The sequence below is a fragment of the Heterodontus francisci genome, chromosome 2 (assembly GCF_036365525.1).
Source record: "Heterodontus francisci isolate sHetFra1 chromosome 2, sHetFra1.hap1, whole genome shotgun sequence".
Taxonomy (NCBI): domain Eukaryota; kingdom Metazoa; phylum Chordata; class Chondrichthyes; order Heterodontiformes; family Heterodontidae; genus Heterodontus; species Heterodontus francisci.
Genome location: NC_090372.1, coordinates 97,134,774 through 97,151,651, shown reverse-complemented (window position 1 = coordinate 97,151,651; position 16,878 = coordinate 97,134,774). Strand labels below are relative to the sequence as shown.

At 43.1% G+C, this 16,878-nt stretch overlaps 1 protein-coding gene across 3 annotated transcripts in view; it reads right to left on the bottom strand.

Annotated features, from left to right (window-relative positions):
• The window catches only part of macc1 (MET transcriptional regulator MACC1), a 90,819-nt gene extending 74,606 nt beyond the window's left edge, over positions 1-16,213 (bottom strand). Inside the window, exon 1 of one of the 3 annotated variants that reach the window (XM_068009103.1) lies at positions 15,403-16,213. The gene's annotated coding sequence lies outside the window, so the exon portion shown is untranslated. The other 2 variants (XM_068009091.1, XM_068009098.1) reach the window with 2 other exon arrangements.
• Between the last annotated feature and the right edge of the window lie 665 nt (positions 16,214-16,878).

Sequence of the window (16,878 nt, the reverse complement as noted above, 5' to 3'; positions counted from 1 at the left end):
AAAAGCTATAGTGAACCATTTAATAGTTTCATTAGTGTACACTAGTCAATTTCTTAGAAATTAAATATTTTATGAAAAGTCTTTTAAAACATGCCTACTAGTGCCTGTGCGCCTAAGAAAATCAGTGCAATTTGAAGAGATTTCCTTAACTAGCACAACTGAAAGAATCACGCAATTTCAACATGGGGACATGGTCAGTTTTATGGGCAGACCCAGATTCAGGCAAATTGAATCTTGAACCAGCATAAAAGCTCACAAGAAACAAGAGCGTCAGTAATTTTGAGCATAACTCAGTTAAAGTTAAAATTCCCTGATCTATTTGTGCTGGTTTGGACAATTCTGCATGGATTGAACTGACACATCTATAGTGGAAAGAAACAAGTGTAAACTTGACCCCAGGATTTTTTTTAATAACCCATTTTCACAATGTCACTTTACTCAGTTCCCCATGACCTGTGAAAGAAATTTATTAATGTAGATACTGAGGTTCACAACCTTCACTTTTCCAAACATTAATTATACAGCTAACAAATACCCCAAGCTCCCACATCGAGTAGTGCTGTTTTAAAATGAGTTTCTTCTCACTTTGAAGTTGAGATGATTTTTATAAATGAGTACAATCAAATCTAAAATGTTACGTCTTTGCAAAAAGAGGTAAAACGTATGGTCCAGTTCTGAAACCTGGTAATTGTACTTCTACATTTTTAAGCAAGCTACAAAACACAAATGACATTTTGGGCTGGAAATGTATTGAGGGGGGTCTGGCATCAAAATATTTTTACAGTATTCTGTCATTTCTTTTAGCAAAACAGAGCTCTTGCAGTCCAATCATGCAAAAGATGGTACATTTACCAAGGACAAACCATATCCAGCAGCAACATTTTATAACAAGGCAAAATGATTTAAAAAAGCCTCCAATACCTCATCCAAGTGCAATACTGAGCAGTGACTGTTGACAGGCTACATGATCAAGAAAGCCATTACAATTCAACCCAGTCTAGTTTCCCAAATGCCCATGCATATTTCAGTAAGTATCACTGGATAACAAGCAGGAACAAGGACCCAGCCAATTGACTATTAACTTCCCAGCCAGCCAATCAGGGACAAATGGCCAGAACTTGGGGTACATGTCTTCTAACTCAAGTGTGCACCACATCTTGGATAAATTGTTGAGATTTTTCTTTGCAAGGCATTCGTCATGCTTCAGTGGTTGCACTCTCATCTCTAAATAACAATGTTCTGGATTCAATTCGCATTCCTGAAAACAAAATCTAGATTGACAATTCAGTGCAGTAATGTAGGAGTGCTGTTTTACAGAAGCGATCTTAAACCGAGGACCCATCTGCCCTCGCTGGTGGACATAAAAGATTCCAAGGCACTATTTTGAAGAAACACAGAGGAGTTCCTTAGTGTCCTGGCCAATATTTATCCCTCAACCAACATCACCAGAACAGATTGCCTGGTTGTTATGACACTGATGTTGGGTCTTTGCTGTGCACAAATTGGCTGCCATGTTTTCTACATTACAACAGTGATCACTCTTCAAAAGTACTTCCTTGGCTGTAAAGGGCTTTGCGATGTCCTGAGGACATGAAAGGTGCCATGTAAATGCAGGTTCTTTTGCTTTTTGTTTGGCAGCATAATTTAAATCCTAGTTTACTAGGAATTACTCTTTACCTGACATTTGCTCTGGTGCTAACAAGACAGTCAGGTACTAACAATATATCAAAAATCAGTCTTGTGCGTATCTGTGGTGGCCAAGTGGAGGCAATGGCCATTGTGGACAGGTGAACAGTGACTATGTCACGTGCACTATCAAAAGTTGAAGATATTTGAGAGCAGAAAAATAATGGAAGCAGGGCAACAGAAACTTCAGAAAGAAGTATTCTGTGTTCATAAGCATTACGATATGCATTATAATCTGATGTATGGCCCACCAATTGGTTTTAGCAAATTAGCATTACAACTTCAATGGCTTTTTGCAAATCCTTGAGAATGGCCAAAGGCAGCACAAAATGTAGGCTTCCTGCTTTATTAACCCTCAAATAAACACACTAAAGACCAACAGCACTGTGCAAGGCTCAGAGGGCACAATTCTTATTTACATCCTGTTCTTGTCACTTAGCTGACCATATGAAACACAAGAGTTTCCATATATTACTTCCTTTAGTTCTCACCTCAGTGGTTCCCATACATTTTTTTGTGTTTTTACTGTTGCCATTTGGGTCTTCTTTCTCTCTTCTACCTCCGCACGCCCCCTTCCCCATTCTACATATGAAGTTTAATAAAGTAGTATTCTGGGTTAACTTGTTTCTATATTAATCTTATGCATCTTTTTTAAATCACCTTTCAGATACCTCCTTTTAGGTTGAAAAGCACAGGTTTTGCCAGTCTTTATCAGCCTCATGATTCCTCTCCACATGGCCTCCATGGTGTGAATATCTAATTTCTTAGTGACCAGAATTGGATTCCACATTGAAGATGCAGTCTGACGAGAACACTAGAAAGTTTACCTTTTTTGACTTATTTTGCACTGTTTTGGCTATGCAGTTCAGCATCTTACTCTGCATGCTTTGCACATTTAGTATTGAATCCAAAATGATTCCTCAGTTTCTTTCAGCTTCCTCCTTGTATTTCAACACCTTTCATAGAACACAATACCCATTTTTCCTGCCTCTGTAGCACTTTACGATTGTGTCATTGTTTTGTCCACTTATTCTATAATTTCTGAGCTGTCTCTTCCAATTCCAACATGTTTCCTAGTTCAGCATCATCTGCAAATCTGACCACTTTACACTGAAATTCTGAATCCAGATCATTTATCTAAATCACAAATGGTTGTTATCCCACTTCGAAGCACCCAAATCAGCATTTTCCTGCTACGCCAACATAATTCCTCTAATGAACACTTGTTTCCTACCCTTATTCATTTTTGTGTTTCCCCTAAATCCCCTCAGCTTTGGGTTTAATTATCAGCCATCCATGTGGAACTTTATTGAAAGTCTTTTGGGAAGCGACATAATATCAAATTCCCTAGTCTGTTACTTCATAAAATCATCATCATGCACAATTATATTGTGGCACATTCTTCACAGATCCGCTCCCTAAAGAATTCCCCATTAACATACAGAGATTAGAAAGCAGCAACATGAACATAGAAGCATGATGTAGAAACATTACTTTGACTTCACCATACTTCATTTAACTATATCCTAAAAGTAAACACATCTTTCATCATCCCTTGGTGCTCCAATCTACAGCAGAAACACAAACACTGGGGAAAGGATTAAGTATATGTTTCCCCAGTCATCACCACTGTGGATATATGTCTACACTTGCTGCAAGTCATTAAATTAGCCGAGTTGCCCCCCTCCTTCCATAACTTGTAATAAGGCTGTGTTTCTGATGCAGAGATATTTAAAAGCCAGACTGTCACCCAACCATTAACTCTTGGATAAGACTGCCTTCTGCCCGATATTGAACCTGGATGCTGTCCTGCCACTACAAGCCTTTTCCTATCCATCAGTGAGACAGCAAAACTAAACTTCAAAAGGAAAGTGACTTATTATGGTTTTCTGAGAGACCAGAATTTTCCACAACATCAAAGAACCTGGAAAACCATGAATAAGTAGGCTTTTAAAAAAAAATTTACACTACACGCTTAAAAAACAAAGCATTTTGAAAAGGAGTCAGTGGCTCCAAACAGGGAGAGAGAAAAATGTGGGAGGGTCGCCGAGGATACGACTAAAGAAACAGTACGGAACTGAGGTTTCAAAGGTCTGAAATGTCTACATTCATAACACATCGCATAAAAGTTATGTCAGCATTTATTCAAGTAAAATATACCCCACTTTATGCAGTATCAATACGAAAGGTTATGTTACGAATGAGATTTACGTGCACAAACGTACCAGACACCAATCCCATTTAAGTACATGGAACTCCTCTTTTTGAAGTGCAAAATGCATCAAAACTGGTGGCTGTTTCAAACCAAAATCATTCCCAGTGCTAAAACGTGACTGCTTTACGATATGATTTAAAGCTCGTTTCTACAGTCAACGAAATGTCATTAACCACCCAATGCCTGGACACAAAGTACAGAAGTTTTTTTCCCCCTACCACCAGCGAAATACTACCCACTAAATCCCACTTACCATGTTACAAACTTCAAACAGACTTAGTGCCTCTGGTAGTAGTAATAGATGTCCACATTAGTAATTTTGCTGTGGATTGGAAAGTTTTGCCTTACTCACCCTCGCGCGCTCAACAGGAAACTCTCCGAGCTCCAGGTAAACGTTCCAGCCGCGCCTCCCCACCTGCGGCACGCCCCAGTGCATTACGGGACCTAGAGTCCCCACCCCCAGACCCCCCGCGTTAAATGGCTGTTATGAACTACAATCCCCAGAGTTCCCAGCGCGCCCGAGTGTCACACCTGAAAATGCAGAATCTTGGGATTATTATGAGGGAAGTTTCGTTACGTGATTTAATCTCAGGTAAGTGTAAGTAATTAGAGTGCTTCTAGCGGCTATAGTTCAAGCATTTGTGAGAAGGTTAGGGAGCAAAAGAAAATATTCTGTTGTGTGAAAGATGTTGGGGAAAAGAGGAATACAAAAAAAATGACGGCTTACTTTCTGTTACAGTTCTTAGGCAATTGTCCACTCACATCCAGCCTCGGTTTATGTACTATTTATATTCACTATGGCGAGGGACCAGAGGACTCAGCGCGAGTCACCACTTTGAGGATACGAGGGAGAAATACAAACAAGAGTGACAGCAGACGTGCATAAGATGCACAAGTTTGGCATTTATTAGAATTCTATGAGGATATAACAAACAGGGTGGATAAAGGGGAACCAGTAGATGTAGTGTGTTTGGATTTCCAAAAGGCATTCAAAAAGGTGCCACATAAAAGGTTACTACACAAGCTAGGAGCTCATAGTTGTGATGAAAGGTCATTGACCTGAAATGTTAACTGTGCTTCTCTCTCCACAGATGCTACCAGACCTGCTGAGTATTTCCAGCACTTTTTGGTTTTATTTCAGATTTTCAGCATCTGCAGTGTTTTGCTTTTATTATAAGAGCTCATAGTTTTAGGGGTAATATATTAACATGGATAGAGGATTGTCTAACTAATCAGAAACAGTGTTGCGATAAAGGATGGCTCATGGAATAGGAGGGTTGGTGTCCAGTTAAATAATAATTTAGCTTAAGGACAGAAAACAGCGAGTTGTGGTAAATGGCTGTTTTTCAGACTGGAGGATGGTAAACCGTGGTGTTCCCCAAGGTTCAGTGCTGGGACCACTGTATTTTGATATATATAAATGACTTGGATCTTGGAATACAGAGTAAAATTTCAAAATTTGCCAATGATATCAAACTTAGAACTGTGGCAGAAAGGATGATAATGACTTAGGCGAAGAGTCAAAATAATGTATCAAAGTTTGCTGACAATACAAAGCTAAGTGGGAAAGTAAACTATGAGGAGGACACAAATAGGCTGCAAACGGGTATAGACAGGTTAAGTGAGTGGTCAATAAGGTAGCAGATGGAGTACAATATGGGGAATTTTGAGGTTATTCACTTTGGTCGTAAGAATAGAGAAGCAGAATATTTTTTAAAAGACGTGAAACTTGTAAATGTTGATATTCAGAAGGACTTGAGTGTACTTGTACAAGGAACACCAAGTTTGTACGCAGGTACAGCAAGCAATTAGGAAGGCAAGTGGCATATTGGCCTTTATTGTAAGGGTATTGGAGTACCCTTTTTTTTTAAAAAAGGAAAGATATACTTGACCTGGAGGCAGTACAGCGAAGGCTCACTAAATTGCTCCCTATGATGGGCTGAATAAATGGCTCTATATTCTCTGGAGTTTAGAAGAACGAGAGGTGATCTAATTGAAACGTACAAGATTCTGAAGGGGCTTGACAAGGTAGACGCAGAGTTTGTTTGCCTGGCTGAGGATTCTAGAACATGGGGCACAGTCTCAGGATAAGGAGACGATCATTTTGGACTGAGATGTGAAATTTCTTCACGCAAAGGGTTGCAAAATCTTTGGAACCCTCTACCCAGAGGGTAGTGTATGCTCCATCATTGAATCTATTTAAGGCTGACACAGATTTTTGGTGTCTCAGGGAAGCAAGGAATATGTGGAGCGGGTGGGAAAGTAGAGTTGAAGCCAAAGATCAGCCATGATCATGTTGAATGGCGGAGCAGGCTCAACAGGCCTGATCTACTCCTGCTGTTTCTTTTATTCTTATATAATTTGATTGTAATGGAACATAGGTGAGCAGAATGGGCAGACAAATGGCATATGGAATTTAAAACACAAGTATGAGATGATGCATTTTGCAAAAAGGGACAGGGAGATAATACAGGCTAAATGGTACAGTTCTGAAGAGTCTACAGGGACAGAGGGTTCTTGTGTATAGATTTTCGTAGGTGGTAGGACATATTGAGAGAGTAATTAGCAAAGCATATGGGATCTTGGGCTTCATAAATAGTGGTTCAGATTAGATTAGAGATACAGCACTGAAACAGGCCCTTCGGCCCACCGAGTCTGTGCCGACCATCAACCACCCATTTATACTAATCCTATGCTAATCCCATATTCCTACCAAACATCCCCATCTGTCCCTATATTTCCCTACCACCTACCTATACTAGTGACAATTTATAATGGCCAATTTACCTACAAACCTGCAAGTCTTTTGGATTGTGGGAGGAAACCGGAGTACCCGGAGAAAACCCACGCAGACACAGGGAGAACTTGCAAATTCCACACAGGCAGTGCCCAGAATCGAACCCGGGTCCCTGAAGCTGTGAGGCTGCAGTGCTAACCACTGCGCCGCCCATATTGAGTACAAAAGCAGGGAAGTTATGTTGAAGCTTTTTAAAGTTCTGATAGGCCACAACAAGTGTATTTCATCCAGCTCTGGTCACGACATTTCAGGAAGGATGTGAGGGTCCTTGAGAGGGTGCAGAGGTGGTTTATCAGAATGGTTCCAGGGATGAGGGATTTTAGCTACAAGGTTAAGTTGGAGAAGCTGGGGTTCTTTTCCTCTGAACAAAGGAGATTGAGAGATTTGATAGAGGTGTACGGGATTCTGACAGGTTTAGATAGGGTAAATAAAGAAAAGCTGTTCTCATTCGCTGATGGTACAAGGACTAGGGGGAACAGATTCAAGGTTTTGGGCAAGAGATGCAGAGAAAATGAGAGAAAGAATGTTTTTACACAGCATGTGGTAATGACCTAGATCTCTCTGCCTCCGGAAGTGCTGGAAGCGGAGACTATCAATGATTTCAAAAGGAAATTGGATGGGCACTTGAGGGAAAAACCTTGCAGGGCTACGCAGATACAGCAGGGAATGGGATTAACTGGAATCCTTTATGTTGAGCTGGCATAGACTCGATGGGCTGAATGGCATCCTTTGTGCCGTAGTGATTTTATGACTTAATTGCTAAACAGATCCTGTTCTAAACTAAGAGTTTGAGGGTGGAGGATAGGATACCAGCAAGGAGAGCATTGAAATAGTTGAGCCTGGAGGTGATAAGGCATGGTTAAAGGATTTGGTGGTTTAATGATGAATGATTTCAAAAGGAAATTGTATGGGCACTTGAGGGAATTAAATGTACAGGACTATGGGGATAAAACCAAGGATGGGACTGATTGGCAGAGAGCCACATAGCCTCTTTTTGTGCCTCTGACTTTGAGGCCCTCCAATCAGTAACTTTACCAACAGTTAAATATACTCCTCTAAAGAATATTTATTTCATTTCCTTCAGCTAGCTTCTTATCCATTTCCAATGTTTCTGAATATCCACAGATTTGAATTTAATTAATAACCTTTCATGTGCAACCTTATCAAGAGACTTTTGGAAGTTGAGGTACACCACATCATTAGAAAAATGAAAGAAAGACTTGCACATATATAGTGGCTTTCATGACCTCAACACTCCAAAGCACTTTTCAATTAATGAAGTATTTAAGTATAGTTACTGTTTTAATGTAAGAAATGCAGCAGCCCCACAAATAGCAATGTAATAATGACCAGAAAACCGGTTTGTGATATTGGTTAAGGGATAAAATATTGGTCAGGACTCTAGGAAGAATTCCCTTGCTAATAGATTTATATTGACATGGGATCTTTTATGTCCACCGGAGAGGACAAATGGCACTTTGGTTTAGGAACATAGGAGCAGGAGTAGGCCATTCAACCCATCAACCCTGTCCCGCTATTCAATACGACCATGGCTGATCATCCACTTCAATGCCTTTTTCCCCCACACTATCCTCATATCACCTTATGTCATATGTATTTAGAAATCTGTCAATCTCTGCTTTAAACATGCTCAATGACTGAGCTTCCACAGCCCTCTGGGGTAGAAAATTGCAAAGATTCATAACTTAACACTCCCATCCCCCTGACAAGCTAGTTTAAACCCTCCCCAACAGCACCAGCAAATCTCCCTGCAAGGATGGTAATTCTGATCCCGGTCCATCTGGTACAGGTCCCACCAGCCCCAGAACCAGTGTCAGTGCCACAGAAATCTGATGCCCTCCCTCCTACACCAATTTTTCAGCCACGTGTTCAATTGATCAATCCTCCTATTCCTTTGCTCACTAACACATGGCACTGGGAGTAATCCTGAGATTACTGCTTTGGAGGTCCTCTTTTTAATTTCCTCCCTAATTCCCTAAAATCTTCTTTCAGGACCTCATCCTTCTTCTTACCCATGTCATTGGTACCAATGTGGACCACAACCACTGGCAGTTCACCCTCCCCCAGAAAGATGTCCCACAGCCACTCCATGACATCCTTGACCCTGGCACTAGAGAGGCAACACACCATCCTGGAGTCACATTTACTGCTGCAGAAACACCTGTCTGATCCCCTGATGATCGAATCCCCTATCACTTTCTCTTCCACTCTTCTTCCTCTCTTCCTGTGCAGCTGAGCCAGCCATGGTGCCATGGACTTTGCTCTGGCTACACTCCTCCAAGGAACCATCACTCTCACCAGTATCCAAAATGGAAAACTGATTAGCAAGCAAGATGGACTCAGGGGACTCTTGCAGTGTCTGCTTGGTTTTCCTAGACTGCCTGGTGGTCACCCATTCCCTAACTGCCTGCATGCTCCTAACCTGCAGTGTAACCACCTCCCTAAACATGTTATTCACATAGTCTTCTGCCTCATGGATGTACAACAGTGACTCTAGCCCCAGCTCAAGTTCCAAAACCCAGAGTTCAAGCTTCTGCAGCTGGTGACACTTGCTGCAAATATGTTCGTCTGGGACACGTGGTGCGTCCATGACTTCCCACGTACCGCAGCACGTATATTCCACTTAGCAAAGCTAACCTACCATAACATAACTTTGAAAACTTTTTATCACGCTGAGCAGGAAAAGAACTTACCAATTACTCACCAACCAGCTTCTTCCTCTGTATCAGAGACAGGCAACTACTGGAGCTGAAAAAAGGAAAGGAACCCCTCTCTCACTCACCAAACTCTCACTTTACACTCAATTACTTTTTTCTTACTTTATAGTTTCCCTCCTTACTGAATTCCCTCAATTCCTTCTTAACACTCTGTGCCCTCCAGCAGCACTCTGCATCATCTCATCGGAGAGACTGCATTGCTGCCAATGTAATGCTTCTTCAGTACTGCACTGGAATATCAGCCTATATTGTAGGACTTACCACAGTTGTTGTTATAGTCCCAAAGGACCATGGGCATCTCTCCCATTTGAGATAAACTGTTGATGTATAGCTTGAGGGGCACCACTCCACAAGCATGGGACAAGGCTAGGAGGTAGGCCTCCATGAACTACAAGCATGGGACAAGGCGAGGAGGTAGGCCTCCATGAACTACCAGAGCCAGTCCAGGGATTGAACCCACATTGGTGGCCTCTTTTTGCATCTCATACTAGCCAACTGAGCTAATCAACTCCCAATGTTTATCACAGTACTCTTGGGTTAACACTTCCTCAAATAAATTGAGATTAATCAGGCAGGATCTTATCTTCTGAATCCATCCTGACTGCTTTTAACTAGGTCATTGATGTACAGGTGATTCAGTTTATTCCTGATAATCAGTAATATACAGGATTAATCTACAAAAGGCTGCATTAATTGAGGTGTCCAGTCTGTGTTTTCCAAAACCAACCACACAGGTTAGTGCTGAAAGGCAGTGGAGGTAATTATAACTATTACCAGGTGAAAAAAGGGTGATCGTGAATTGGCAGCCTGTTCTGTACCTCACCTGATTTTCATACTCAAGGGCTCATGCTTGACGCCCTCTTTTTTTCTTGTCTGCATGCTGCCCCGAGAGACATTATCCACAGCGCTGGTCAATTTTCATATATATTTTCATGACAGCCTGATTTATTTCCACCACTACCCTCAGCAACCCCCATGTTAAACTGCCTATCTCACATAAAATAAGGAATAAACCATAACTGCCTCCAGTTGAACACAGGAGATCTAAACCATCTAATTTGACTCCCTTTAAAAACTCAGCAACATAGCTCTTGACTCCATTGCCTCTGAACTCTGTTCATTCAGATTGAATCAGATAATGTGCAACCTTGATTTCCTGTTAATCCTGAGTTTCAAAGCCCACATTCTAGCCATCACTGAAACCTGTATAGGGGAATAGGCCATTCAGTCCCGAGAGCCTGCCATTTAGTGAGATCATGTTTGATCTGTATTCTAACACCATCCACCTGGCCTTTGCTCCACATCCCTTAATATCCTTGGCTAGCAAAAATCTATTGATCTTAGATTTATAATGATTAATTATAGCTAGCATCGACTGCTTTTTTATGGGAATGATTTCCACAATTCTACCACCCTTTGTGCAAAGAGGTTTTTTATACTTGTTAAGAAAATGTTATGCCATATGAGGAATTTTAATTCATCAATAGGAAACTTATATTAAACGTAGGAAGGCTAGAGTATGACAGACAACTTTTACGAAGACTTGGCAGAGCTAAAATTGGCTGCCACTATTTGCATTTGAAAACCTTGCACATTGCAAGGCATCAAAAGTGAAGGCACGTGTCTGATTAGCCTGTACCCAAAACAATGGCTTGCCCGATTGATTGAGCTACCTCAGATTGCTTTCATTAGCAAGACGTTCAAAGCCATCCTGGGGCATTAAAATTGAAAGGGCAAACCCTCCAGGGGCACACATTGACATGATGCGACTTGCGAAAGTGATATTCCTAAACTTGAATCTCATTAGAAGGTACTAGAGCAGACACTGAGACAGTCACATGACTGCCTATTCATCTCTGTGAAAGCAGGGAGTTTCCCTTGGACAAGCTGACAAGTCAGTAACTCAATATGTGCAGAAGCCAGAAGGTGTCTCGTTCGCGCGCATTCTTTTCTCTGGCATGCTTGCTTTTGCTCTCGGGATCGCCCGGACCTGCTTGCCTTCACGGGCTAGCTCACTCTCCCCCCCACCCTCGCTCTCTCCCATCCCTGCCTCCTCCCACCGCCTCTCCCACCTCCCCAGCCCCTCCCTGGCTCTCCCACAACCCTACCCCTGGCTCTCCACTGCCCCTCCCTGGCTGTCTCTTCTTCCCCCCCCCCAATCCCCTGGCGCTCTCTTGCCCCCCCCAACCAATGGATCAGATCTAAGCTCTGCAGTCGTGAATGGTGGTGGACAATTAAACAACTAACAGGAGGAGGTGGCTCCACAAATATCCCCATCCTCAATGATGGGGGAGCCCAGCACATCAGTGTGAAAGATACGGCTGAAGCATTTGCAACAATCTTCAGCCAGAAGTGCCGAGTTGATGATCCATCTCGGCCCCCTCCTGAAGTCCCCAGCATTACAGATGCCAGACTTCAGCCAATTTGATTCACTCCGCGTGATATCAAGAAACAACTGAAGGCACTGGATACTGCAAAGGCTATGGGTCCTGACAATATTACGGCAATAGTACTGAAGACCTGAGCTCCAGAACTTGCCGCACCCCTAGCCAAGCTGTTCCAGTATAGCTACAAAACTGGCATCTAACCTGCAATGTGGAAAATTGCCCAGGTTTGTCCTGTACACAAAAAGCATGGCAAGTCCAACCCGGCCAATTACCGTCCCATCAGTTTACTCTCAATCATCAGTAAAGTGCTGGAACGTGTCATCAACAGTGCCATTAAGCAGCACTTGGTTAGCAACAACCTGCTCAGTGATGCTCAGTTTGGGTTCTGCCAGGGCCACTCAGATCCTTACCTCATTACAGCTTTGGTTAAAACATGGACAAAAGAGCTGAGCTCAAGAGGTGAGGTGAGAGTGACTGCCCTTGACATCAAGGCAGCATGTGACTGAGTATGGCATCAAGGAGCCCTAGAAAAATTGAGGTCAATGGGAATCAGGGGGAAAACTCTCTGCTGGTTGGAGTCATACCTAGTGCAAAGGAAGATGGCTGTGGTTATTGGAGGTCAATCATCTGAGCTCCAGGACATCACTGCAGGAGTTCCTCAGGGTAGTGTCCCAGGCCCAACCATCTTCAGCTGCTTCATCAATGACCTTCCTTCAATCATAAGGCCAGAAGTGGGGACATTCACTGATGATTGCACAGTGTTCAGCACAATTCGCGACTCCTCAAATACTGAAGCAGTCTGTGTAGAAATGCAGCAAGACCTAGAGAATATCCAGGCTTGGGCCGATAAGTGGCAAGTAACATTTGCGCCACACTAGTGCCAAGCAATGACCATCTTCAACAAGCGAGAATCTAACCATCTCCCCTTGACATTCAATGGCATTACCATCGCTGAATCCCCCACTATCAACATCCTAGGGGCTACCATTGACCAGAAACTGAACTGGAGTAGTCAGATAAATACCGTGTCTACAAGAGTAGGTCAGAGGCTAGGAATCCTGCAGCGAGTAATCCATCTCCTGACTCCCCAGAACCTGTCCACCATCAACAAGGCACAAGTCAGGTGTGTGATGGAATACTCTCCACTTGCCTGGATGGGTGCAGCTCCAACAACACTCAAGAAGCTCGACACCATCCAGAACAAAGCAGCCCACATGATTGGCACACCATCCACAAACATTCACTCCCTCCACCACTGACGCACAGTGACAGCAGTGTGCAAGATGCACTGCAGCAACACACCAAGGCTCCTTAGACAGCACCTTCCAAACCCCCGACCTCTACCACCTCGAAGGACAAGAGCAGCAGATGCATGGGAACACCACGACCTGCAAGTTCCTGTCCAAGTCACACACCACCGTGACTTGGAACTATATCTTCGTTCCTTCACTGTTGCTGGGTCAAAATCCTGGAACTCCCTCCCTAACAGCACTGTGGGTGTACCTACCTCACATGGACTGCAGTGGTTCAAGAAGGCAGCTCACCACCACCTTCTCAAGCGCAATTAGGGATAGGCAATAATGCTGGCCTGGCCAGCGACGCCCACATCCCGTGAATGAATAAAAAAAAAATGCCCTCCCTAGCGCTCTCTTTCCCACCCCCCGCCTGCCTCCCTGGCTCTCTTTCCCACCCCACTCGCCCCAGCTCTCTTTTTTTTTTCTCCCCCCCCCCCTCCCCCACTCCCCCGGCTCTCTTTCTCCCCACCCACCCCCCCACTCCCGGGCTCTTTTTCCTCCCTCCACCCCCCCTCCCCGGCTCTCTTTCCCCCTCCCCCCCCCCCCCCCCGACTCTCTTTTTACCCCTGCCCCCTCCCTGGCTCTCAGTTTCCTCACAGGCCCTCTTTTCTCCCCCCCACCTCCCTGGTTCTGTACCCTGTTCCTCCCACTCTGATACCCAGATTCTCTTCCCCCCCCCCCCCCCCCCCACCGCCAATAAAGTCATCTCTTTCTCGTTTAAAGTCAAGAAAAGCAATCCAATTGGTTCTTTTACCATCACAGTAAAGGTAAAAGGTAAAACACTCACTGAAGTGGAAAGCACATAGACTGTTTAAAAAGGATTAAACCGTTTTACGGTCAAATAAGAGGAAGGACAAGAGGAACCTTGTGATCCTCCCCATCTAGTCGTAACATGCTTCTCTCCTGAATGGCTCTGATTTTAAGGTTATATCCCCTTGTCCTAGACTCTCCCCCCACCCCGCCCCCCCCCCCCAACCCACAAGCAGAAAAAGCTTCTCTCTATCACATCAATTTGTTTCAACATCCTAAAACCTCCATCAAGTCACCACTTAACCTTCTATATTCCAGCGAATGCAAGCCTACTTTACGTAACTTCTCCGCTTAACCTAATGTTTAGAACCCTGGTAATGTTCTGACAAATTTACACTGTACTCCAGATGTGGTCTAACCAGGGCTTTGTATAGCTGTAGCAAAACTTCCTCCCCTTTATAGTTCTATCCTCTCATCCACACTCTTGGTACCTCAAAACGCACTACTTGAATGCTCTCCTTGTCATCCTTCTGAAAGCCTTCCCATCACAAACTCTAACTTGTCCAAAACTCTGCCATCATCAATATTGTGTTTTATCCTAAATCCCACTTATCATCTTTGTCCTTTCTGACTTTTGCTGACTCCCTGTTTCCTACTTCACCAATTTTAATATCCTTGTCCTTGCTTAAGAATTGCTGGATGGCCTTGCCCTACTCAACTCTGCAACCTCCTTTTGCCTATATCTACAGTCACTGACTCTGGCCTCCTGTGAATTACCCTGTGAATAACTGCCATTCTTCACTTGATGGCACAGCTTTCAGCCATCTGTTCCTACCCTCTAGAACTCCCTTGCTAAACTTCTTTAACTTAGTTTTTTCTGCTGTTAATCTGATCTATTTTATGCAATATAGAAATGCAAGTTGTTGTGGTAGAGGTCGTAAATGCATAGTCGCTCGATGGGTTCACTTACTCTACTACTGATATAAAATGCATTTATCTAGCAACATAATTTTTAAAAAATAAACACAGATGTAATCAGCAATGCAATGTTACCTTTGTATTCTTTGTACAAACTTGGTAATGTGGCTTGCAAGCAAATAGTTTAGAAATGCCTCATTAATTATGTCAAGTTACAAGAAAGGAACAGCCAACAAACATCAGTCAAGATTGTATGGAATATTTGCTCAGTTTATGCAAAGTCACTAGAGACTATGCTTGTTGCATGAGACATCTTTGAAAGCAGTGATTTCAAAAACAAGGATGTATGTTATCCAGAAAAAAGTTAAATATTTTGTAGCTCCTATAGGAATACATTTGACCTCTTTAGTTGTTTTTTATGACTTTTTTTAATCAGTGAACTGATCCCAAAATAATACATTTTCAGCATTTTTTGTTTCAGTGCTTTCTGAGCTGTCCACCCCTAGTGCAACCCAAATTACTTGCTCACTTTTTGTTTGTACTGAGGGTTTTCTGGCCGAGGCTGTCCATCAAGTGCTTTTCAGTCTGCTAGTATGCCCACCTGCTTCCTTGTTACCTGATTATTCGCCTGCTTAGCCCACGTTGTTCCTGGGGCTTGTTGACCAAAGTTCTTGCCAGGCCACTTTCCCACACACCTTGAATACTTCCTGGCCTACCTATTCTCTCATCTTCAAATTATTTTCTTCATGCACCTTTTGGGATATTTTTTCACATCAAAACAGTACATAAATACATTTTGTTGTTGCTCCTCGCCTAAATAGATCTTCAATCTTTTTAGTTGTTGTTTCTGTTTCAGGAGTACCTTCTGCTTCTTGTCACTTCCACATTCTGGCATATCACCTTTGTTTTCCTCTTAGCCAATAAAAGTGCTCTTTTCTGGGCCTGGTTGCTCTCAGATATAAACTAGTACTAAGACTTGGGCCTATGTTCAGGCTTGGCCATGTATTCTGGATTGGTTCAAGCCCCCATCTCTCTCCTCAACCCATTGAATTCTTCCAATCTTTGCAGCTCCCCTTGAATGCTCCCCTTCAAGGATTCCCAAGCGCAGCTGACTCCTTCAAGTGGATCCCAGACCTCATGATGATGGCAGATTTTTTTGTAGGTGATGATCATGGAAAGACTTGTCTCTGTGGTAGTTGGCATGATCATTGATGATCGAAGAGACCAATTCTTGATTTACAGGCTCTTGAGCAGTTGGGCACAAGAAATCCTGGTTTGGCGGGTCTCTGGTATATGCAGACTCCTGCTATCTGCTCCTTTCTTCAGCAGCCTCACATCTGTTTGGTTTGAACTTGTAGCTTGTTTTCCTAGTTGTTGCACACCAGCTGTCTCTGTTAGCAGCCTCCTGCTCTCATGCCTGTTGGTCACTGTCAGTCAGAGAGAACTGTCTTTTCACCTGGTCTTTGAAGCGTTTGCGAGGTGCACCTTGAGCTTGCTTAATGGAGCATAGTTCACCATAAAGCACTGCTTTTGGCATTCAGGAATCCTCCACATATGACACATATCCTGCCCAGCACAATTGGCACTGTAACAGAATTCATTCAGTGCTGGGCAGTTTGGCTTTGTTGAGGACTTCATTGTTTGTGATGTTGTCCCGCCATCTGATGTTCTGCATTGATGGAAGTGTTGCAGCAGTCGCATTTGTTTTCTATACAGAAACCATGATTCTGACCCATACAAGAGAGTGGTGATGACAGTCGCTCAGTTTACTTGAATTTTGCTACAAGACGTAGTGAATGGTTTCGCCAGATATTTTCGAGAGCTGTCCAAAGGAGATGTTGGCCTTGTACAGTAGATTATTTGAGATGATACTATCTAGATAAGTAAACTGTTCTTCTGCATTGAGGTTGCCTCTGTCAATGTTGACCTGCAGTGGATTGTAATTTCCTCAGGGCCATGGTTGGTGCAGCACTTCTGTTTTCTTTAGGCTAATAGGCAGAAAATGCCTTTGTCCTCACTCAAAGAAACCATTTACAATGTGCTGCCTTGCCTCTTCCATATGTGCCAGAAGGGCGCAATCGTCAGCAAACAG